Raw genomic sequence first — 24,013 nt, forward strand, 5'->3', positions numbered from 1 at the left:
GACTACCAAATTGAAGCCTTGCCGATCCTGGAATTATCCGGATTCTACACTGCCTCTTACATACACTAAAATGGTCATGATAGGAACTTGGGCATTAAAAGTGAAATGAAATTATCTTGAATTAAAAACAAAAAGTCATGACAGGGATACAGGAATAGAGGACAGAACAGGAAGCTCTAGTCTGCAGGGACAAATTTGCATTAATAGCGCCCTCTAGTGTCTGGGTCTGTGCTGAGTCCTTTTATCCACACAGGAGCTTTAGCAATTATTATTTTTAAAGATTTTATTTATTTATTCATGACAGACAGCAGAGACAGGCCCCGACAAAGGCAGAAGGAGAAGCAGGATCCCTGTGGGGAGCCCGATGCGGGACTTGCTCCAGGAATCCCGGGATCACCACCTGAGCCAAAGCCAGACACTCAACTACTGAACCATTAGAAATTATAAAATATCAAGTGACTTAGGGAATTGTTGAATCACTATATTGTGCACCTGAAACTAATATAACATTGTATGTTAACTTTACTGGAATTAAAATACATTGAAATGAATTTTTTTTAAAAAAATGCCCAGCTGAAATTGCTGGCTCTTCATTAAATTTCTGAGTAATGATTCCAAAACTCCAACTCTTGGTCAAAATGATTGAAAACTATTGTGTGAAGTTCATATCCTATTGAAATCATTGTTTCTGAAGAGTTAATTGGAAATGACTGTTGTTTCCCTTTGTTCCTTCTCTTCTCTACAAAGAGTGGGTTGAAATTTGACACCCCTCCCAAAATAAAGGAAAAGAAAGGAAATTTCCCAAAAGGATGAACATGCATTTTCTCATGCACTGATTCAGATCTCATTCTTCAACAGTTTACTCCTCCATAGTGTAGACCTTGAGTTTAAAAATTAATGGACATGAGCAACAAAAGTAGATTTAACAAAAGTTCCACAGATTACATTTGTTTGCCCCAAAACCTACTAAACTTCTCAACAAAATGACACTTTGTGCTGTACAGAAGTGATTTAAGGAAACGTGCTCAGGAGATTTTACTTTGCCTAAGTGTACTTTACATTTTACTTTTGAAAACTGCTTCCTGAAACATAGGAGCAATATATATATGCTTCTACCCTGGTCTTCTAAGGTGTCATAACACCCCATCCAATCACTTCTGGTACCCTAGGAAAAGCTAAAGACTGAAACCAAAATGACCAATGAACAGAGATGCACATGAGGAGGAGGAATGGAAAATTGTTCAATTCAGTAGTTAAACTGGAGAAGTCCATTGAGATTTATTAGCGCACACAAGTGCAGTGGTTTGGTGCAGCGCGTTCACAGCCCTGAGGACTCCTTTCAGGACTAAGCTTCAGAAGGGAGATTGGAGACGCCAAAACAACAAAGCTCAATCTTTTAGAGATGATATATTTTCTTAATGTCAGCCTTGTGGTTTTCTGTGCTCAAAGTCCCTTGACCTTCCTTTGAGAATGAATTTCTTGGATTAAATCTTAATGGACCTTCAGAGAAGATTGATGTATAGGAGCATAAAATAAAATGAATTATATAATGTGTTTCTTCATTACTGCAGATTGATGGCTTCCTTAGTGTCTGGTTGGCTGAGACTGGCTTCATAAAGTGTGTTAGAGAAGGCACCAAATGATTGAAATAATTTACTTTTTCAGACAAATTTTTAGAGTGCCATCTAAGTGTGTGTGTGCGTGTGTGCATGCAGGTACCTATTTACATATGCTCCCTGGTGAATCAGTCCAACTCCTAAAAAAGTGTTTTCTAATTGGAGTACCTGGGGGTTCAGTCGGTTAACCATAATACCTTTCATTTCCGCCCAGGTCCTGATCTCACGGTCTTGAGATCTAGCACTACCTCAGGCTTTGAGCTCAGCACTGAGTCTGTTTGCCCCTCTCTTCCCCCTACCCCCTGTTCATGCTCTCTCTCTCATAAATAAATAAATAAATAAATAAATAAAATATTTTTAAATAGTGTATGCTGATTAATAAAACAACTTAAGGACCAATTAAGCAAAGACACAAAATCAGTGAAAAATATTGGTGCCACATATTATTACTATCTGACAGTACATTTTCTACCCATTTGCTTGGCCAGTTATTGTTTGCTGGCACCACTAAAATCAAGTGTCACACTGTAGGTGCAGAGAAATTTATAAATTTATAAATAAATGAAAGTATAAATAAATAAAAGTATATTTTATCAAAGCAAGGAAGAAAATGTGGGTAGTTAGTATAGTCTTTATTTCTGTTACTGACCAAGAGAAGATAACCCGTATTTATAACTTCACTCCTCCACTTCCAACCCCTGCTCTCTTGACCTTACTCTGTATCCCAATTGTCTAAAGAGCTTTAATTTCTGGAGTCATCTAGTTCTTTATTCTTGAAAGGTTTGAGCCCAACGTGGTCCTAATACTGGTTGCTCTAGGCTTCCATTATGTTCTACCACTGGGCTAGAAGTATTAGAAGGACTCCCAGAGTATGTACTCATACTTTCCCAGCACCTATTGTATAGTGGCAATCCAATCTCCCCTCTATAAGCAGAGGTAATAGTCTGATCGGCACAGTAGCCACTTTTTTGTACCTACTGGTACATGAGGAGTCACAGTGGCCAGGTGGCAGTCTGAATCTCCAATACAATGCAATTATTATATATCCTCCAGTGAAAACACTTTTTTTTTCTTTTTTTTTTTTGCTTACAACTGAGCCCAAAGTTACAGGATAAAAAGCAAAAATGTTATGACCTAGGCAAAATATAGGGAAACATGCCATTCCTACATCTAACCTTTAGTTTCTGGACCCATGAGATCTGGATCTGAGAAAAATACTTCCAAATATCAGTTGCTTGTTTGTAGCATATACTGTGTCTCATAAGACAGCATACAATCTCATACAAACTAAGTATTCACTAGACCTGTTCATCATTCTATTAGCTCAGGTGCTTTTGGCTAGCAGGGAAAGGATGGTATTAGTGAATCCCATGGTTGTGAGCTGATTATCTCATTTATTTATTTATTAAAATAAACTCCTTATTCAGAAGAATTGTGTGAGATGTTGATGGTGAAAGAGGCATTCAATTGTTCTGTGGATGGTGATGCTGGGTGACTGTGGTCAAGCTAAGAAATTTCATGTCTGGATAAACAACTCTTGAAGTGACAAAACACTTTCTACCTTTCCTGAAGAAAAACTATTTTTCCCTTCATTCAATATAGGTACTTGTCTTCAGATGGCTAAATGGTGTGGTGCTTTATCAGGGTTTCAGCTTTGTTTCTACTCTGCAAACTGGGAATCAGTAGTGGTGGTAGCCATTTCACCCTTGGTGAGGGAAAGTCAATGTAATTAAATTTATATATAATTTATCTTTCTTTCATCAAAGCTACGTTGTGCATGAGACCATGAGTAAGCACTGGGCAAGGAGTCTTAACAGGCATCGCACAAAATGACATCTGGTCAACCTGACAACTGAGAGCCATTTCTACTTTTGGCACCTTTGGGGAACATTGTTCTCCTCATACAAATCTCCTCATACAAATCTCCTCATGCTCTGGCCATGGCAAATCCATTCTTATGCTTTTTCAACAAAATTTCTTAACACCATTACAGTTTTATCCTTATTTCAGACTATATGTCTTTTTGCTCTTTTGTACATCTTAAAATTGTTGACTCTTACATTTTTTTAATTTTTAATTTTTTAAAGATTTTATATATTCATGAGAGACACAGAGAGAGGCAGAAACACAGGCAGAGGGAGAAACAGGCTCCCTGTAGGGAACCCGATGAGGGACTCAATCCCAGGACTCTGGGATCAAGACCTAAACCAAAGGCAGATGCTCAACCACTGAACCACCCAGGTGCCTGACTCTCATATTTTTTAAAGGAATCTAAGCATCTCTCTGTGTTTTAACTAGAGAGTTTTACTTGTTAACAATTATTATGCTTAATGTTACACTAAGATATTGTTATGTCATTCATATTTTCACCTAATAATATTTACTTTCTATTTGTTATTTCTTCCTTTATATTTTCCATCAGATAAATCAACTTAGATGCTGCTGTTTTAAAAGTCATACAGTAGGAGGGGCGCCTGAATGGCTCACTTGGTTAAGCGTGTCTGACTTTTAATTTTGGCTCAGGTCATGATCTTAGGTCTCAGGATTATGAGAGCATGCCCTTCATCAGGCTCTGAGCCAGGCATGGAGCCTGCTTAGGATTCTCTCTCTCCCCCTTCCACTCCCCACCCTTCCTGTCCTTTCTTTCTCAAAAAGAAAAGTTACATATTATATCTTAGTTTTTATAGTAATAGCTTGATTTAAAACCTATAAGTGATTTTATTGATTTCTTAGAATCATCAATATCTTTATCTTTTCTCTAATAAGGCAAGTCCTTAGCAAGGCTCTATGTCTCTTTGGTTTATATATACCTTTCATGCCATTTCTTAAGAGAATTCCTTGGTCTGGTCTTTTAACACTAATGTGTTAATCATTAATTATCTGGCTGTATTCTTTCTACCATGCCACTTTAAACAAACTTCCTTATGGTTCATCAGCTTAAAGTAATATTATAGGAGCTGCAGGGGGTAATATGTACAGAGCAACTCTTAATGGTGATTAATAGTGGATGTCTGTCAATGTATTTCCAGATTCCTGAGAGAAAGTTTTGATGAACAGGTTTTGATATAACAATCCCAACTTGGCTATGTCTGATAAGGCACTAGGAATATTCGATGTTACCAAGCAACTAATGGTTATTTGACATCCTACAAAGGTGTATTTACACACTTAGCACAAATTGGGAGACAAATGGCTAATCAGCTGCATGAAAGTTTTACTTCTCACAACTGACATTGTTCTCTTATGAGTTTTATTGACAAACTTGAGTCCCTTAAGTCTTTTTTTTAAGATTTCATTTATTCGTGAAAGCCACAGAGAGAGAGGCAGAGACCAGGCAGAGGGAGAAGCAGGCTCCCTGCAGAGAACCCGATGAGGGACTCGATCCCAGGACCCCAGGATCACACCCTGAGCCAAACGCAGATGTTAAACCACTGAGCCACCCAGGTGTTCCAAGTCTTTTAATAAAAATATTCATGCAAAAAAACTTGGAAAACAGTTTCCTCCATGGTAAGGATGCCTGGAGTGAACTCACATACCATATAAGTGCCAATATTATTCTTTATCTCATGTTATCTGTCAGAAGTCATGTCAATGCCATTTAGCATTTTGGATGAATAGTAACTATGACTGAACCGGTGCTCTTTCAAGGGTTCAGAATAAATTTTCCATTTCTTTTTTACTTTCTTTCCTAAACCTGGAAAGTATGAATTTGGTTTTAAAAGATTTTATTTATTTATTTATTTGTTTATTTATTTATTTATTTATTTAAGAGAGGGAGCATGAGTGAGGGCAGAAGCAGAAGGGGAGAGAGAGAATCTGAAGCAGACTCTGCTTGGAGCCTGATATGAAGCTGGATCCATGACCTTAAGATCATGACCTGAGCCAAAACCAGGAGTTGGACTCTTAACTGGCTGAGCCACCTAGGCATCCCAAAGTATGAGCTTTTATTTTTATTTTTATTTTCATTTTCCAAAGTATGAGCTTTTAAAGAACAGTATTAGCAATGATTAAATAGAACAGTCTAGAAAACTGGCCTGCAGCAGCTGTCTGCACACACTACTGGATGTTGCTATCCATCGGGGATCCAGTAGTCATGTTTATTTTGTTAGACATGTGTGTTTGTGTGCAATGTCAACAGAGAAGCCAAATGTTTGATAAGGTAGATCAAACACCATACTTTAAAAAAGGAAAACATTTATTGAAGATGGAAATGAACTAACATCCTCCAGCTTATCTTGAATTGAGGTGGAAGAGAAAAGATTTAGTTCTATGAGAAAACAAGTTCTTTTTAGAGTTTCTTTTCTTCTTAACTGTCAAAGAAGACAATTAAAATTGTCTTATTCTCTTCTCAGGTCAATAAATTTGACTAGAACACTTTAGGAGTTTTGTTAATTACTTTGAGCTCTCATCGATTCAAAATGGAAGCAAGAACAGTGCACACCAGAACTGCTGGTTTCAACGTACCACTTAGAGAAAAGTGATTGGTCATATTTTAAACATAAAAGCATACTACTCTCTCGTGCTAGTTTGTAAGTTTCTATGGGGTAGAATTTGCATCTTATTCTGCTCTCCCTATCCCCCCCGCTCCCCGCCCCGTACCTTGTACTGTGCACCTCAAGAAAGAGTTATTCAATCCATGTTTCTAGACTAATTTTGTTTTTGGGTTCTGGTTTTGTTTTTTAGGGAGGGGGAGGGGCAAAGCAAGGATCTCAAGCAGGCTCCACACCCAGCATGGAGCCTAGTACAGAACCCGATCTCACAACCCTGAGATCATGACCTGGGCCAAAATAAAGAGTCAGACATTTAAGCATCTGAATCACCCAGGTGCCCCTCTTGACTGATTGTTTGACACAACTATAGAAAGTTCCTTTTTTTTTTTTTTTCACTATAGTCTATACAACATGAGCGATCTGGAGCAAAATATATTTATGAATCTTCATATTCCCATAACCTTACATCTAGCTTGAATCACATCATGAATTAATAACAGCTTCTGAGTCTCTTCTAGCAATAGATATTAAAGGCTTTCCAATTAGAATAATATTTATAAAGTTCCCCAGTGAGTATGGTGCTGCAATCAACATAAAACAGAATTCATCAAAGTGATTCTTAGCTCTTTGAGGATAATATTTTAACACAACATGCTTTAACTCACCAAACAACAACAGACGAAACCAAGGTAACTCTATAAACTATGCTTGGAAGCTGCCTCTCTGTCATTTACCTTTGCAAATTTGTTACAGTTACAAATTCACTTTCAAAAATTTCTGAAAGAATAACACATTCCTTTAAGCCTGCCATGGACCTCTGTTTCTTTCTTTTTTTTTTTTTTTTAAAGATTTTATTTATTTATTCATGACAGATACAGAGAGAGAGAGGCAGAGACACAGGCAGAGGGAGAAGCAGGCTCCACACAGGAAGCCTCGATCCTGGGACTCCAGGACCATGCCCTGGGCCAAAGGAGGCACTAAACTGCTGGGCCACCCAGGGATCCCCCTGGACCTCTGTTTCTTGTAGCTCCACTTAAATTAATGTTTTGTGGGCCCTTGGGGAACACAAAACAGCAGTGACTCTTACAATAAAAGGGTGACCTCAAAAAGTGAAATGAGTCACCCACCTATGCAGTCAGTCCCAGGGCAGCTGCAGCATAGATGATCCCCTTCGCCTGCCCTCAGGGAGACTTACTGCCTACTAGTTATAGATTCCTTTTTTAAGATTTTATTTATTTATTTGAGAGAGAGAGAGAAAGAGAGAGAGAGAGAGGGAGAGAAAGGAGGAGCAGAGGGAGAGAGAGGGACAAGCAGACTCTCTGTACTGAGCGTAGAGCTGATGCGGGGCTCTATCTCACGACCCAGAAATAATGACCCAAGCTGAAATCCTGAGTCAAGGCTTAACAAACTGAGCCACCCAGGCACCTCTGGTTCAACCTTCTTAAATGTGCCCCATGGGACAGCTGTGCTGTTGCTAACATAGTATAACTAGCTATGTAGAACCTCACTTACAATTGCTATTAAATAAGGTTAATAAATGTCAATAAAATTGATATTAAATAAATAGTAATTAAAATTCAATATCGTGTACCCTACGAAAGCCAGGGTTATTTCTGGATTGTTTTGCATTCCTCTCAGAACCCGAAGCCTTCTGACCCTACTCCTGGCCGCCACCATAGACATATAAGATCCTGCTGTTGTGTTTGGATTTAACTTACTTCTTCTCAAGGCTACATTTTTAAAAATTACTTATTCACATACTTTTTGTTACAAAAATCAGGCTCCAAGATCTCAGTCTGATCCAATTCTAGCTTTTAGAGCCTTGTAAACTTCTCATTTCTTCACCAAGCTTCATATCTCTCTCACTGTCCAGAATGCCAGTTGCTTTCCTTTCTCATCCTCTTTGTTGGATTCCTGGCCATGAGGTGATAGATTGTAACACTGTTAGCAAGGACACTCTCTCTCTCCCTATCAGGTTCCATTCTCTACAATATGCTCCTTCCTTCTGTAGGATTCCCCAAGGCACTGCAAACGTCCTTAACTGAATTTGCTATACTCTTCTTCTACTCGAGTCCTGCTTGTTCTTGTCTTAGGGTTTTTTAAAACCTTTATATGGAAAGAGACAGAATTATGATTATATATAAAATCCCTCGAGAAATGTGATGTCTGCACATATTTTCAAAATAGAAATTATTGAATTGAATTGCTCTGTACAACCTGGGATTTGGATGCATTTTACCCAGCCTGTGAAGTTCTACAAAGGTATAGACCATACCATAATGTAGCATCTTTCGAAGAATTACAGTTTAGAGAAAGAGGGAAAATTCTGGATTCAGATATATCATAGGATGGAATTCTACTCCATTTTCTGCTATCTCTGGGATCTTTGGCAAGTTATGTATAATTGTATACCTCACTTCACATTATTCTTTACAGTGAGTTGTCTTGAGGACTGAGATAACGCATGTAAAGTAGTTAATAATTAGTGAAGTTACTAATTACTGGCTAGTTTAAAGTCATTACTATTTAACTGATTAGTACTTTAAATGTTTCTCCAAAATTTTACCAAAAATTTTGATGTTTTTTTTTCTTTTTGCTTTATATGATTTAATCAATGTATGATGCATTAGCTTGGTTCATATATTGAGAAGAGCTTATTGCTGTAACAGGGCTAGGCTTTGAAAGTAAAATCATGGAAGGGACACCTGACAGATAGACAAATTAGAATAAAATAAAAAGAAGAGGACAGAGGCTGAAATGTGCATTTTGTTCACACTGTGATAAGTGCGGCAGGATTTAAAAATACTGTTATGAAGCTTGCAGGTATCTACCTGTGCAATCTTTAGGCACTCTGCGAGGACTGCAGGGTCATCAGAGTGAATAAGATATGATGTCTGTCTTTTGGGAGTCCACAGCTCCTAATTTGCTTCCTACCACTGTTCTAATTCTTTAGTCCACTTCTATAGAGCGCATGGGAAGGTCGTATGCCTAACATAAGGTGGGTGGAATGAAGGTTAGAATGAGCAAAGTTAAATAAAAGTGTTTACCAAGTTTATGGATCACGTACATTTTAGCCAGACAGGGTACAAAAGAGGGAGGAAGTGAATTATTTTTTAGACAAGAACATTTGTGAAGTTATCTGAATGGAAACCACAGATGAAATTACTCAGAAACACACAAAGCAACTTGCTTCTATTTACGGCTAGAAACAATTGTGTTCACAGTTTGGTCTCTCTGAACATTTGCTGAATTATATAAATGAGACAGCTGCAATGCACTGGCCTCCCAGACAATGGATACAGAGAAGGTGGGCCGGGATAGAGACAATCAGTGCAGTTAAAGGAAGGTTAAAAATTTGTGTCCAAATAAAGGGAGCAAGAAGCTTTTGCCTAAAAATAGTGGGAACCTCCTATTAGTCTCTGTGCCTACCATGTAATTTCTAGAATATATCCTATAATCAAAGTCAAAGGAGAATTCAGAACTGGGAAAGACTCAAGTAATGAGAGACTAGAAACATCTAAGAAATATGAAAGCAGTCGAAATATAAATAGCGAGAGCACCAGGGATGCATTACACTGTTGTGCTAGAGATCATAAAGTCTCTTCGTTTTAACACCTGCTCCCAAATCACACCGGATTCACTCCAGTCCCTCCTTTATACTGCTGCTAACAGTGCTTCCTTCCTTTTTGTATTGCCTGGTTCTGTGCATTTCTGTGAAAAGCGAATAGGTCATCCTTTAGGTCTAGGAAAAGCATTCAAATGATAGTGTTCAATGGTTTAAAACCAAATGATCTTGCAAATCTAGAGTCTTGGCTAATAAAAAGATATTTTGAACATGATCATCAATAAAAATATGGGTAGGCATATACCTTGTTTGCAAAAGTATATATGGACCAGACATAACAAAATTCTTAAGAATAAATCCCATGCAGTTCCTGGGTGGCTCAGTTGGTTAAGCATCCAACTCTTGATTTCAGCTCAGGTCTTGATCTCAGGGTCATGAGTTCAAGCCCTGTGTTGGGCTGCATGCTGGGCATGGAACTACTTAGAAAAGGAAGAAAGGAAGGAAGGAAGAAATCTCATGAAAGAAATCCCATGCATATCATGCTATTCTATCTCCAGTGTATGCAGGGTAGCACTCAATAATCTTTGGTGAATCTATTTTAAATGCCGAGAAAACAAGGAATGAAAATACTTCTGGATATTTATAGGCCCCCCCTTCTTTTTTTAAAAAATCAATATCCAGTAGACAAAAGTTTAGGGAGATTTTCTACAGATTTCTTAAAGCAAGAATTTATCATCATTGATATTTTCATTGAATTATGTAGTAACAGATTTGGAATGATAGGATTTAGGACTCTCTGCCTAATCTTGACTAAGTCACTTAACTCTTTACAATATATTATTTATATACTAAATAGAAATAATTTTTATATGCAGGTTGCAGCTTTGCTATGAGGATAGAATAAGCTCTTATTGTAAGAATGTTCACAAGTTGGAAAGTACATCATTAGAAAGAAGGTGGAAAGAAAAGAGACAAAGCTTTTAGTCATTCTTTCAGTATTTATTTTTGAAAACTATGTTGCACAATATTCTTGAACCTGGTAGATACAACAATGAACAAAATAAGTCAAAATCTCTACTTACATGAAGCTTAGATTCCACTGGAGGGAAGGGACAAGAAACAAATAAGAAAAAAAAAAAAGCATAGGATGTCAGATGGTGTCAAGATTTCTGGTAAAAAAAATGAAAAAATGATAAAGGGAATAAGGAACATGGAGTTCAAGGAGGGTTACAAGTTTAAATTGGATGAAGAAGGACCACGGGACCTCTGGGTGGTACATTAAGATGGTGAGGTTTGACTAAAGATGTAAAAAAGCAAAAGAATGAGTTGTGCTATCTGATGGAAGAAAATCCCAGGCAAAGAAAGTAAGAGATATGTCTTGATTTGGGAGCACACCTTCTGCATTCAGTAGGGGCAAGAAGGCAGGGTTGCTGCAGCTACAGGAGCAAGGAAATCACAGTGATATTAGGGAGATTGTAGAAATCCTTGGAAGCTCCCAGAAAATTTTGCATGTCCTCTCCCTGAGATGAATACCAGTAAAGGGTATTAAGAGAGCAGATATGGTCTGTGTTACTTTTGGAAAGATCTCTCTATTGCATGGACAGATTGAAATGGGATTAGGATGGAATTAGGGAGATCATTTAGGAACTATTGCAAAAATCTACACCAGAAATGGTGGTGGTCTGGATCAGGCTGGCTATGTTATAGGTAGGTAGTGACAAACTGTTAGACTCTAGATATGTTCAAAATACAGAGCCAAGAGTATTTCCTGTTAGGTCTTCAAAAAGAGATAAGGGTCAGAGATAGCACCAAGACTTGGGACAGAAAAACTGGAAGAAAGAGTTGCCATATACTGAAAGGGATAAGATATATAGGTTTAGGAGTGTGGATTTGTATATATAATTCTAAAGGACTATAAAGTATCTGGAAGCGATACTGAGCAAACAGCTGGAAATATGTGTCAGGAGCTCAGGGGAGGGACAGACTAGAGGTGTACGGAGACATCAGTTAATAGAATGTATTTTAAAGCATTGAGACTGGATGTGGTCACCATGTGAGAGCGGATAAAGGAAAACAATCAGAAACCCAAGGACTGAACACTGTGCTGTTTGAACATTTAGAACAGCTGAGGAGAAATCTGCAAAGCCAGATCAGTAGGAGAAAAATCAGGAGAGTATGATGTCCTGCAAGCATGTGAAAAGAGTCTTTTGATGGGGGGTCAATGAGTACTGCTTAGCTATATCATATCCTGATAAATCAAGTATGGTGAAAGAGGGAAATTGACCATTGGATTAACGTCATGGAAAATCTGGTGACCATGGAAAGAGCCGTTTGATGGAGAGAGAAAGGAGGAAAATGAGTTGGCCTATAATGAAGAAAGGAGAAGAGTTGGGGAAACCAACCATCACAACCCTCTAGCCCTTTCATGGGGTCTGGCTTCAGGGATGGGATGGAAGACAACACAAATGGTGAGAGAAACTGAAGGGACGCCATGAAAGGCTATTTTTCCCTTTGCTTCTTTTCCTCTTCTATTCTTGCTAGGACCTGCACCCTCACCTTACACATGCCTTAATTTATGGCCTCCTTATAAAGGTCAAGGAGTTATTGATTTCTTTGGAGTCTGATGGCACAATAGATAATACCTAAGGAGTGACTGGACGGGGTCATCATAAATGTTCTCCAGGACAACTGAGTCTAAACACCTGATGCCAAGACCCCCAGCTCCAGGGCATAAGTGACTTATAGAGAACACCTGAATACCTGTTTGACCAGTTCTTGGATGCATCAGACCACAGTGGTCTATCAAAACCCCAAGCCCCCAAGCAAAGACAAGACTTATATTCCTTTTCCTTTCCAACTCTCCCAGATGCTCCTTCTGTACCTGCACTTGATCTACACCTTCAATAAACTCTGCCCTCACCTTTTACTGGCTCATGTTGGATTTCCATCCTATGTGAAGCCAAGGAGCCTCTTGGCTGATCTTGAGGGGGCCCCTCTGGATCCTCAGACCCAGCCCACCAGCATCAATGGGAAGGGATTGTGGCATTTTGGGTTTGTTTATTTTTAATGAAAGATACTGCAGTATGTTCTTATATTAATAGCAGTGATCCAGCAGGCAAAGAAATGTAATAATTCATAGAGACAAGACGATGAATAGCTGAAGCCATGACCTTGAGTAGGGTATGCATTACAGTTTAAAAGTGCAATAATTGGCTCTAGATAGGGACAAAGACCTTCACTATAGACACAAGAGGTTTGGCATAGGATACAAATCATAGGTGTAGTCAGATGACCAAGCATCAGAAAGTGTGCTTTTGGTTGTTTTCTGTGAAGTAAGGACCTCAATGCTCTTGCTGTGCTTCAGGCACTATTCAAAGAGCTGTATCTTTATGTTTCTTTAGTGCTCTTAACAACCCTGGGAGGTGAGTATTATTATTCTCAGTTTGTACATAAGTAGGACCAAGGGACCTCTGGGTGGTGCAGTCAGTTGAGCAGCTGACTCTTGGTTTCTGCTTGGATCCTGATCTCAGGATCTTGAGATTAAGCCGTGCTTTGTGCTCTTAACTCAGCAAGGATTCTGCTAAGGTTTCTCTCTTTCCCTCTCCCTCTGCCCCTCCCCATGATCACTCACTCTCCCCCTCTCTAAAATAAATAAATCTTGGGGAAAAAAAAACAACAAAAAAAGAAAACTAAGAGATGTGAAATGACTTGCCCGAGGGCACACAGCTAGTCAATGCAGCTAACTAGAGGAGAGTGATGTGGATGGAGGAGAAAGTGTAAGGGGAGAGCCCCTATGAGGTTAGAGATTGTGAAATTAAGGGGGTGAGTGTAATTTTCTGATACCTGGAGAAAACTGAATTCAGTCATGGACTGACCACTTGCTATAGGTTTCACCCTGGGTAGAAACCTTAATTTCTGTTTCTTCATTCGTCAAACCACAGATAAGAAGTAGAAGTACCAACGTATGTTAACTAAGCGGGTGCTCCATTAATACGACCTTTTCTCTTATTTTTATTATTAGTGGCAAAGTTTCTTGCCTGTAGCTTCCACTCAGACTACCCTGCCCCTGCCAGTGATGGCTTGTGACTGTTTACTGGCCAAAAGCCAATAAAGCTTGCTTGCCTTTTTCCATTGGCACATATGTCAGGAGCAGGGTTTAGCTTTCATGACTTTACTACAAATACATCAGTAAGAGCTTTTGGTTCCCTTCTGCATTTCATAGTAAATTAGTGTTCAGGCCCCCAGTGGATCAAGAGCCACAGAATTGGGACTAGATCCTTTCACATTAAGCCTGTGAAGGGGGGATCCCTGGGTGGCGCAGCAGTTTAGCGTCTGCCTTTGGCCCAGGGCGCGATCCTGGAGATCCGGGATCGAATCCCACGTCGGGCTCCTGGTGCATGGAGCCTGCTTCTCCCTCTGCCTGTGTCTCTGCCCCTCTCTCTCTCACTGTGTGCCTATCATAAATAAATTAAAAAAAAAAAAGCCTGTGAAGGGGGCTAACTTATAATTTTAAGGGATTTTTAACTCCTGGTTCCAGCACTTGGTATACCTTTGCATAAAATACCCTTTGCATGAAGGATATTCCCCAGACCCACAGGATTTGGCTCTCTGCCTCTCCACCTCATACAAGAAGCTCTTGCTCAGAGCTAACTTATTCACATTCTGGTTGAGTCTCCAAGCCTTCCTGAGAAGTGTGCGCTGTTAGAGTGCACATGTTTGGGTTTGGAAGCAGTGCAACAATGCTGGCTTCATTAATAACAGGAAGCACAGAGCCAGGAACCAAGTTTGTTATAAAAACGATAACAGCCAGAAAGAAATCCAACACCATTGAGTAACATTTTGGCAACTCTTAAACTGATATTTGGGAAAATAGTATCTGTATTAGGCAAATGAAAAATAAAATTAGATATGAGGAAAAGCAAAAAAAAAAATTTTTTTTCTTTAACCTCAGTGGCTCATTTGGAATAGAAGTAGTTAACTTATTCAACTTGACATTTAAACCTTCTGTATATAATCAAGGGTTAATTTATTAAATTATTTGTAGAACGATGGAGCCATCTATCATTTGTCAGTGAAGTTATCTAGACTTTGGCATTAGTCACCTCAATTCAGAACGCACCCCGTATTGCACACCTGAAAATAATATATGTTAACTAACCAAAATTAAAATAAAAACCAAAAAACACCTCATCCCTTATTATTAATTCTTCCACACATACTATCAAACTATTCAACTATTGATTATGAAGACATACTTTGTGTGAAACATTGATGAACAATTAAAGTGCATGGTATGTATCACTTAATTCCCTATGTTGTAGTAAAAATAACATTAACACAGGTGTAAAAGTAATGATATTTTAAAACTCATTTCTTGGGGTGCCTGGGGGGCTTAATTGGTTAAACATCCGACTCTTGGTTTCGGCTCAGGTCATGATCTCAGGATCATGAGATAGAGCCCCACGTGGAGTTCCATGTGCAGCACAGAATGCACTTGAGAGTCTCTCCCTCCCCCTCCCCCTTCCCTCTCCTTCTGCTTGTGCTTTCTCTCTCTGAGAGATAAATAAAATCTTTTAAAAACCCCACAAAAACAAGCAGACAAACACAAACTCATGTCTTACCAAATAGCATAGTAGTCAAGAGTGGGAAATGCGGGGGCAAACCTCCTGAGTTGGAAACCCAGCTCTGATACATCACTTACATGCTCCGTGACTTTGAGAAGATTACTTCACTGATCTGTAGCTCAGTTTTTCAAACTATAATATGAGAAAAATAATGGCTCCTACTTCATAGAAACACTATGAGGATGAAAAGAGGTAATACATTAAAGCAATGAAATGCTCCCTACCCAGAATAAGTGCTCAGTAAGCATTAGATGGTTGTTCAAAATAGTTTCTGTTGTTATTTGTTATTGTTATTTGTTACCATGGTTACTATTATTTTATTTGTTTATGCATCTCCAGGAACTGATTCTGATACTTTGAGGACAGAAACAGATGTGGCAGAGAATTTTGGTGGTGGAAAGGTGCTGATGAGACCAGCCAGATCACACGGTGCTCCTAGCACTCCAGCATGCTGACTTTTGCTGGAGTGATACATCAGGACTTATAGCCAAATTGTCTCTTGGGGGCAAACCATCACTGCTGGGGCAGCAAGTCTGTCCTTGGGGTGCTCTTTTTGGGCCTTGCTTCTCTGCCTCAGAGCATTCTATAGAATAAGTGTACAGTGGGCTGTGGGATGGGTGACTCTAAAGGCCACCAGAGAGATTATAGACAGTCGGAGGTAAGCTTTTACCCAAGAAAAATATTATTTTGTGGTGCTTGTGGGAAAAGATAGAATCACAACATTATCAATAATATCAGATTAATTTTAAAAACATAACTATATTGTAAAATATAGATAGAGGAATGAATTAAACATATATTTGTACATTTTAAAAAACAAATACAATGGCAACTCATGTAAATGCCCCTCAGGGCAAGAAATAGAACACAGCACCCCAGCAGTGCCTCTCACCACTGTGAGCCCTGCCCAATCACAGCACCATCACTTAAGGCATAGCCTTATCCTCATCTTGGTCATAATCATTTCATATTTTTTTTCTGAATGGTTTTACCAATTAGGTATGCATTTCTGATCAGTATAGATCAGGATTACCTATTTTTGAACTGTTAATGAATAACTCATACCATTTGTTTTGTTTTGCTTCTTGATACTTTTTTCAACATTATGTTTGTTTGTGTCAGAGTTGGTTAGTTGGTTGGTTGGTTGGTTGGTTGGTTGGCTAGTTGTGGGATTTTTTTTTTTTTTTTTTTTTTAGGAAAAGGGATAAAGTGTTCAAACCTGATGGAAAACTTATTATATATGCAGCTTGGTGCATATGAGATTTCCTCTAGTATATACACATAGGAATGGAGCTGGTATGCCGCAGTAATTGCAAGTAGTTTTCCAGAATGAATTTATCAAATACCAATAAATGTTGCATCATAGTTTCATTGGTCCACATCTTCAAGAGTGTGATCTGTTTTAGACTTTGTAATTTTACATGATCTGTTGAGATACTTATGGTATATTTTTGTAGTTTTAATGAGTATCTCTTAATCATTAAGTTAACTATTTTGATTCCTTGTTTGGTGAAATGTCTACCCAATTAATTTGCCTACTGAATCTTTGTTGTATTGTGTTATCTGACCTTTTTTTTTTAATGATTTTTTTTTTTTTAAGAGTTCATTGCGTGGTTTGGAAACTAGTTCACTATCTGTGTTGTAAATATCACCTTGCATTCAGAAGCTCATCTTTGTGCTCTATTAAATGCTATCCTCTGATGAAGAGAAGCTGTTAAATTTAATGGGGTTGATTTTATCAATCCATTATTTTATGGTTTGTTCTTTTTATGTCTTGCCCTATATAAGAAATCCACAATGTCATAAAAGCATTTCCAGGATTAACTTCTAAAAGATTTATAAGTTTGGATTTAGCATTTTCACTTTGTGCTGGTAGTTTTTCAAAATGTATTATGAACAACTTCAATTATAGAACAAAACTGAAATTACAATGAATGCCTGTATGCCTTCAATTTAGATTCTAGATTAACGTAGTATTATATTTTTGATCAAGTGAGTATCCATCCAACTATTTACCTTTGTATAATTTATTAACCATTCTCTTTCTTTATACATTTCAAAGTGAACTGCAGAGAGCCAAAGACCTCCATACAGGTAATCAGCACGCATATTATTAACTAGTGTTCAATACTTATTTACAGTTTTTTCTTTAGTTGTGAAATTTACTTAAATGCAATGAACCAATCTGAGGTATACATTGACTTTTAAAAACCATATACATCTCTGAAAAGCAAACTATTATGAACATATAAAATATTACCACAAACTCATAAAGTATCCTCATGCTTTTTCCAGTTACTCCCTGACCTACACTTTCAAAAAGAAAATTACTATTCTGCTATTTTTCATTATAGACTAGTTTTGCCTGTCCTAGAGCTTCATGTAAATGGAATGAAACAATGTGATTGTGTATGATTCAGCAAATCTTTTTTGAGGTTCATCTACATTGTTGTGTTCATCATAGTTCATCCCTTCATATTGCTGACTAGCATTCTGCCTGGTGCCTTTGCCTCAGTTTACTATTTCTGGTACCATTAATCATTTTGCATAGATTTAAATTAGATGTGGTATCATTTTCCTAATGCTTAAGGAAACCACGTTTCTTGTGGGACAGGACTGCTGGTCAGGCTTCTTTCATTCAACTTTATTTCACTTTCCTGGTTTGAAAGATATACTTTCTGGTTATAGAATCGTAGTATGATTTTTTTTTAATTTTTCAAAGATTCTATCCTTTTCTGAGTTTCATAGTTTCTTATAGGGATTCTCATTGTCACCTTTGTTCCTCTGTACAGGATAGGATATTGGAAATATCTTATTTTCCTCTTCATATTTTAAGATTTTTTTTCTTTATCATGTGTTTTGAACAGTAGATTACGTTGTTTGATCTCATTTTCTTTATATTTCTCTTCCTGGCTTTGTCTCTCTGAGCTTTTTGCATATGTGGGTTTATAGTTTTCATCAAATTGGCATAAGTTAGCCACGATTTCTTCAACTATCTCTCAACCTCTCTCTATCCTCTGGAACTCCAATTATATGCATACATTCCTTGTAGTCTTACCACATATCATAGTCTCCAGTTTCTTTTGTTCCTCGATACTATATTCTGTATCATTTTTCTGACCCTTCTTCCATTTCATTGCTTTTCCTGTCAGCAGATTCTATTCAGCTGTTAGTCCTTCCACTGAGTATTGAATTTCAGGTTGTTTTACATTCTTAATTTCTACAAGTATTCCTTTTTCAAATATACTTAGTTATTTTTTCAAGTTCTCTCTCTAGCAAATACATTCAAGCTTTCATTTTTCCTTCCATATGTAATAACCTAGTTGTTGCATAATCAATTATAAGTCCAATATCTCAAGTCTTTATGAGTCTAGATATTCTTTTTTATTATTTCTACAGGTTTCCTTCTTAACTTGATTTTTCCTTTTTTTTTTTTTTTTTTTTACTTTTTTCTCCATATTGTTCTTTTAAAATGTATGGGTGGATATTTATTAACTCTAGGGTGCCAGATTATTCCTTTGTAGTAGATATGGATTTCCTTCTGTTAGGCTTTTGGAGGCATTACTAGTCTAGAACTACTTAAAGCAAGTTCCTATGTCAGGTTCCCTGGACCACAGAGAGGGAGTGTGTAAGGACAATGTAAGTTCATGTCACAACTGGATCTGTGTCACTAAGGAGGGCATTTGATGGGGTGAGCACTGGGTATTATAGTGTATGTTGGCAAATTGAATTTATTTATTTATTCATTTATTTATTTATTGGCAAATTGAATTTAAATTAAAAAATTTTTTTTTAATAACTGGATCTGTGGTACAACAGTCAGGATGACATTTTTCCCTCTCCTTGTTTTACTCTGCTCACATAGAATCAAGGTATAGTAAATGGCATTGATACCCTGGCCACACTGTGTCATAACCCATCATTTCTGTTCATGACAGTGACATCTGACTTCAAGTAAGAGATTCCTCTGGCCATGGAAGAGTGCTGGTATATTTTGTGGATAGCCTGGATATGCTGAGGACATGACAACTGGCAACTCTGATAACAACCCTCAATCAATGATGAATGGAAGTTGGTGGAAAATACTGGTTTCCTTGTCCCTCTGAGGAGCGATCTGCACTGTGTCCCCATGCTGCCCAGGGAAACTGAGCCAAGTTGTTCTGAGCATTAATCAGTTGCTTTACATAACTTAATATTGACCCTCTTCCCTTCATGGGCTCATACCCTCAGTCTCTGGAATCACTTCCTGTCAGTTTGGTTTCCTAAGAAACAAACCCTGAAGTTCTGAGATTTTATATACAGAAGGCTTACTGGAGAGTACTTTCTCCATATGTGAACACAGATCAAGCAGGATTGGGCAGAGAGAAAAGCTGAAGCTAACACCTGAGGCCCTTGGTGACACAGGGAGGGAGCTCCAAGGTTAGAAAGGCCTTCAGACATTTCCCTCACTGAGACATAGATGGTAGGCCTAGGCCTGCATATCCTCTGCATGGACTACTCATTAAATGTGGGCTGCTGCCAGGGAGGGGATGACCTCCCATGAGGAGCTCTCTTCAGCTGAGTATAGATCCTGAAGAGGAACTCACCTGAGAGCCAGCTTCAGCCCACACTCATAGGTATACTGGATTGAGTATGTCATTCTTGAAGGGGGGGTATAAACTGCATAGTACAGCATCTACTATAGTTGCCAATAAACTACTTGCATCAAATCTGACTCTGAAGTCATCTTCTGTGGAAACTCAACCAAGGTGCAGAGCAACCATTTTCCTGCTGCCCCTGTGCTGAGTAAGGTATTGGTGTATATCTAATTCATCTCAACTATGAGAGTTGCCTTTCAGGATCTCTATTTGACACCTCTCTTTAAGCGGACAGCCCATGGGCCCACTGTCTTTTTTTTTTTTTTTTTTTTTTTTTTTTTTTTTTTTTTTTGAGATCCACAGAAAACCTCGGGACTAAAGGACCTGTCTGTGGTCATCCGGTGTCGTGGTTTTTATCCTCCTTCATTTTCTCTTAGATGTTGGCCAGGGGGGGAAAAAAGATATTGGCCAAGGAATGCATTATTTTCTTACCAGCACTTTGATATTTCCAAGGAGATTTTAGGCATTTTCCTTTTATTTTTTTAATTGGAGTTCAATTTGCCAACATATAGCATATCACCCAGTGCTCATCCCGTCAAGTGCCCCCTTCAGTGCCCGTCACCCAGTCACCCCCAACCCTCTGCCCACCTCCCTTTCCACTACCCCTTGTTCATTTCCCAGAGTGAGAAATCTCTCATGTTCTGTCACCCTCACGGATATTTTCAGTCATTTTATCCACTTTCCCCTTTATTCCTTTTCACTAATTTTTATATTCCCCAAATGAATGAGACCATATAATGTTTGTCCTTCTCCGACTGACTTATTTCACTCAGCGTAATACCCTCCAGTTCCATCCACGTCGAAGCAAATGGTGGGTATTTGTCGTTTCTAATGGCTGAGTAATATTCCATTGTATACATAAACCACATCTTCTTTATCCATTCATCTTTCGATGGACACCGAGGCTCCTTCCACAGTTTGGCTATTGTGGACTTTGCTGCTAGAAACATCAGGGTGCAGGTGTCCCGGCGTTTCATTGCATCTGTATCTTTGGGGTAAGTCCCCAGCAGTGCACTTGCTGGGTGGTAGGGCAGGTCTATTTTTAACTCTTTGAGGAACCTCCACACAGTTTTCCAGAGTGGCTGCACCAGTTCACATCCCACCAACAGTACAAAGGGTTCCCCTTTCTCCCATCCTCTCCGACATTTGTTGTTTCCTGCCTTGTTAATTTTCCCCATTCTCACTGGTGTGAGGTGGTATCTCATTGTGGTTTTGATGTGTATTTCCCCCATGGCAAGTGATGCAGAGCATTTTCTCATGTGCTTGTTGGCCATGTCTATGTCTTCCTCTGTGAGATTTCTGTTCATGTCTTTTGCCCATTTCAGGATTGAATTGTTTGTTTCTTTGCTGCTGAGTTTAATAAGTTCTTTATAGATCTTGTAGATCTTGGCTACTAGCCCTTTATCTGATATGTCATTTGCAAATGTCTTCTCCCATTCTGTAGGTTGTCTTTTAGTTTTGTTGACTGTTTCTTTTGCTGTGCAGAAGCTTTTTATCATCTTGATGAAGTCCCAATAGTTCATTTTTGCTTTTGTTTCCTTTGCCTTCATACATGTATCTTGCAAGAACTTACTGTGGCTGAGTTCAAAAAGGGTGTTGCCTGTGTTCTCCTCTAGGATTTTGGTGGATTCTTGTCTCACATTTAGATCTTTCATCCATTTTGAGTTTATCTTTGTGTATGGTGTAAGAGAATGGTCTAGTTTCATTCTTCTGCACGTGGCTGTCCAATTTTCCCAGCACCATTTATTGAAGAGACTGTCCTTTTTCCAGTGGATAGTCTTTCCTGCTTTGTCAAATATTAGCTGACCATAGAGTTGAGGGCCCATTTATGGATTCTCTATTCTGTTCCGTTGATCTATGTGTCTGTTTCTGTGCCAGTACCACACTGTCTTGATGACCATAGCTTTGTAGTACAACCTGAAATCTGGCATTGTGGTGCCCTCAGATATGGTTTTCTTTTTTAAAATTCCCCTGGCTAGTCAGGATCTTTTCTGATTCCACACAAATCTTAAGATGATTTGTTCCAACTCTCTGAAGAAAATCCATGGTATTTTGATAGGGATTGCATTAAACGTGTATATTGCCCTGGGTAGCATTGACATTTTCACAATATTAATTCTGCCAATCCATGAGCATGGAATATTTTTCCATCTCTTTGTGTCTCCCTCAATGTCTTTCAGAAATGTTCTGTAGTTTTTAGGGTATAGATCCTTTACCTCTTTGGTGAGGTTTATTCCTAGGTATCTTATGCTTTTGGGTGCAATTGTAAATGGGATTGACGCCTTAATTTCTCTTTCTTCAGTCTCACTGTTAGTGTATAGAAATGCCACTGATTTCTGGGCATTGATTTTGTATCCTGCCACATTGCCAAATTGCTGTATGGGTTCTAGCAATCTTGGGGTGGAGTCTTTTGGGTTTTCTATGTACAGTATCATGTCATCTGTAAAGAGGGAGAGTTCGACTTCTTCTTTGCCAATTTGAATAAATTTTAGGCATTTTCATTGAAGACTTGATCTGAATACCCCCATTTGGCATTACTGGGAATAAGAATCTCTGATAAAAAAAAATTCTAAATGAAGGATGTCCAGAAGTCAGTCAACAGTAAGATGGGGCCATCTGGTCTTGGAAAATGTTGCACACTATTCAGTTCATTGTAAAGCAGAGCCTTACCCACTTTAAAAAAAAGTTTTAAGATATACCATCTGAGTGCCATCACTTTCCCCTTTATTCCTTTTCTTGACATTTGCAAATGTTTCTTTGAACATTTTCTTGACTCAGTGTCACAGAAAGGTATGATCTCTACCCTTATCTTCTTATACCACCAGGAAAAAAATGTTTAGATGTCTGAGGATAGGACCCATAGGACTGTATGTAGGGATCAAGTATCTCTTTGTAGGAGTTCCTGGAAGAGTTTAGAATATATGGCCTATGCATATTCTGCATGCATATTCTGCATAGCTGATGCCTCAGAAACAATGCTCTGGGCTTGAAACTGGACAAGTGAGTATAACTCAGGATATTGACATATGCTGATCCCTTTTTTTTAAGATATTAAAATATATTTAGAAGAAGATAACAAAAAGTCACACAGCCAATTTTACTATCAGCTCTACTATAAATTTAAAGTGCTATTTACTGGGGCAGCTGGTGGCCCAGTTAGCTGAGTATCCAAGTCTTGGTTTCAGTTCAGTTATGATCTCAGGGTCCTGGGATCGAGCTCTGCCTCGGGCTCCCTGCTCAGCAGGGGTCTGCTTCTCCGTCTCCCTCTGCCCATCGCCCCCACTCATGCTACTCTCCCTCTCTCTCTCAAATAAATAAATAATTTATTTTAAAAAGAGTGCTACCTATTATGTTGTGTAGTGATACCTGTTTTGCAAGCATTCCCCCATTTTATGACTTCTGGCAGAACTTTGAACTGTTGTCTTGTGCCTCCCAGCATTCCTCATCAAGGACTACTTCAGTGTAGCACAAACAACTCTGATACAAATCCACTGTGTCATGATATTTAAAAAATCTATCAAGATTTGAATAAATGAATAAAATTCCATGAAGATAACTTCAAAAATACTGGAAGAGAAGGTATGAAATAATAAGAATTAGGAAGAGATTTGGGGTGGCAGATTACCTAGTCCCCTTTTATTCTTTTTTGCTTTAGATTTTATAAACAAAGCAGATCTGAAAATAAACCTAAATGGTGTAAGATCAAATTTGTGACTTGTTCATTTCTTTTTCTGTTTCTGTGATTTTAGTAAGTTATTTGCCTTAATAAAGCTTTAGGAAAAAAATTTTTCAGGCAATAGAATTCTTGGTGGACTGAGTGTGAAGTTCATATTCTATGAAGAAATCCATTTCATGATTAATTTTTCAAGGGGGTTCCTATGACTATAACATTAAAACTTTTATTGTGATGTTATATGTAAAGCAAATATTCCCCTCTCTCACTGAGTCATGTAATCATATTCATAAAAGCCTTGCCTTTGAGTGCTAACCATGTACTAGGTGTGCACCAGCAATCCAGACACTCATCCTCAGAGTTTCTCACCAGCACATGTAGGCCTGCACTTGATGGGGGTGCCCAGGG

At 38.4% G+C, this 24,013-nt stretch overlaps 2 long non-coding RNA genes across 6 annotated transcripts in view; one reads left to right on the top strand and one right to left on the bottom strand.

Annotated features, from left to right (window-relative positions):
* LOC144312065 (uncharacterized) overlaps positions 1–24,013 on the bottom strand; it is a 145,053-nt gene that overhangs the window by 69,246 nt on the left and 51,794 nt on the right. The window contains exon 1 of one of the 5 annotated variants that reach the window (XR_013377501.1): positions 15,293–16,458. The exons of 2 other annotated variants lie outside the window; for them this stretch is intronic. This is a non-coding gene — a long non-coding RNA (uncharacterized LOC144312065). Of the gene's footprint in view, positions 1–15,292; positions 16,459–24,013 lie in introns of those variants that run through there. 2 more of the 5 variants (XR_013377502.1, XR_013377503.1) reach the window with 2 other exon arrangements.
* LOC144312064 (uncharacterized) lies at positions 15,173–20,004 on the top strand. The gene is made up of 4 exons (XR_013377500.1): positions 15,173–15,487; positions 15,635–15,953; positions 17,358–17,389; positions 19,234–20,004. It is a non-coding gene; the product is annotated as an uncharacterized LOC144312064 (long non-coding RNA).

Source organism: Canis aureus, chromosome 4 (genome assembly GCF_053574225.1).
Source record: "Canis aureus isolate CA01 chromosome 4, VMU_Caureus_v.1.0, whole genome shotgun sequence".
Classification (NCBI taxonomy): Eukaryota; Metazoa; Chordata; class Mammalia; order Carnivora; family Canidae; genus Canis; species Canis aureus.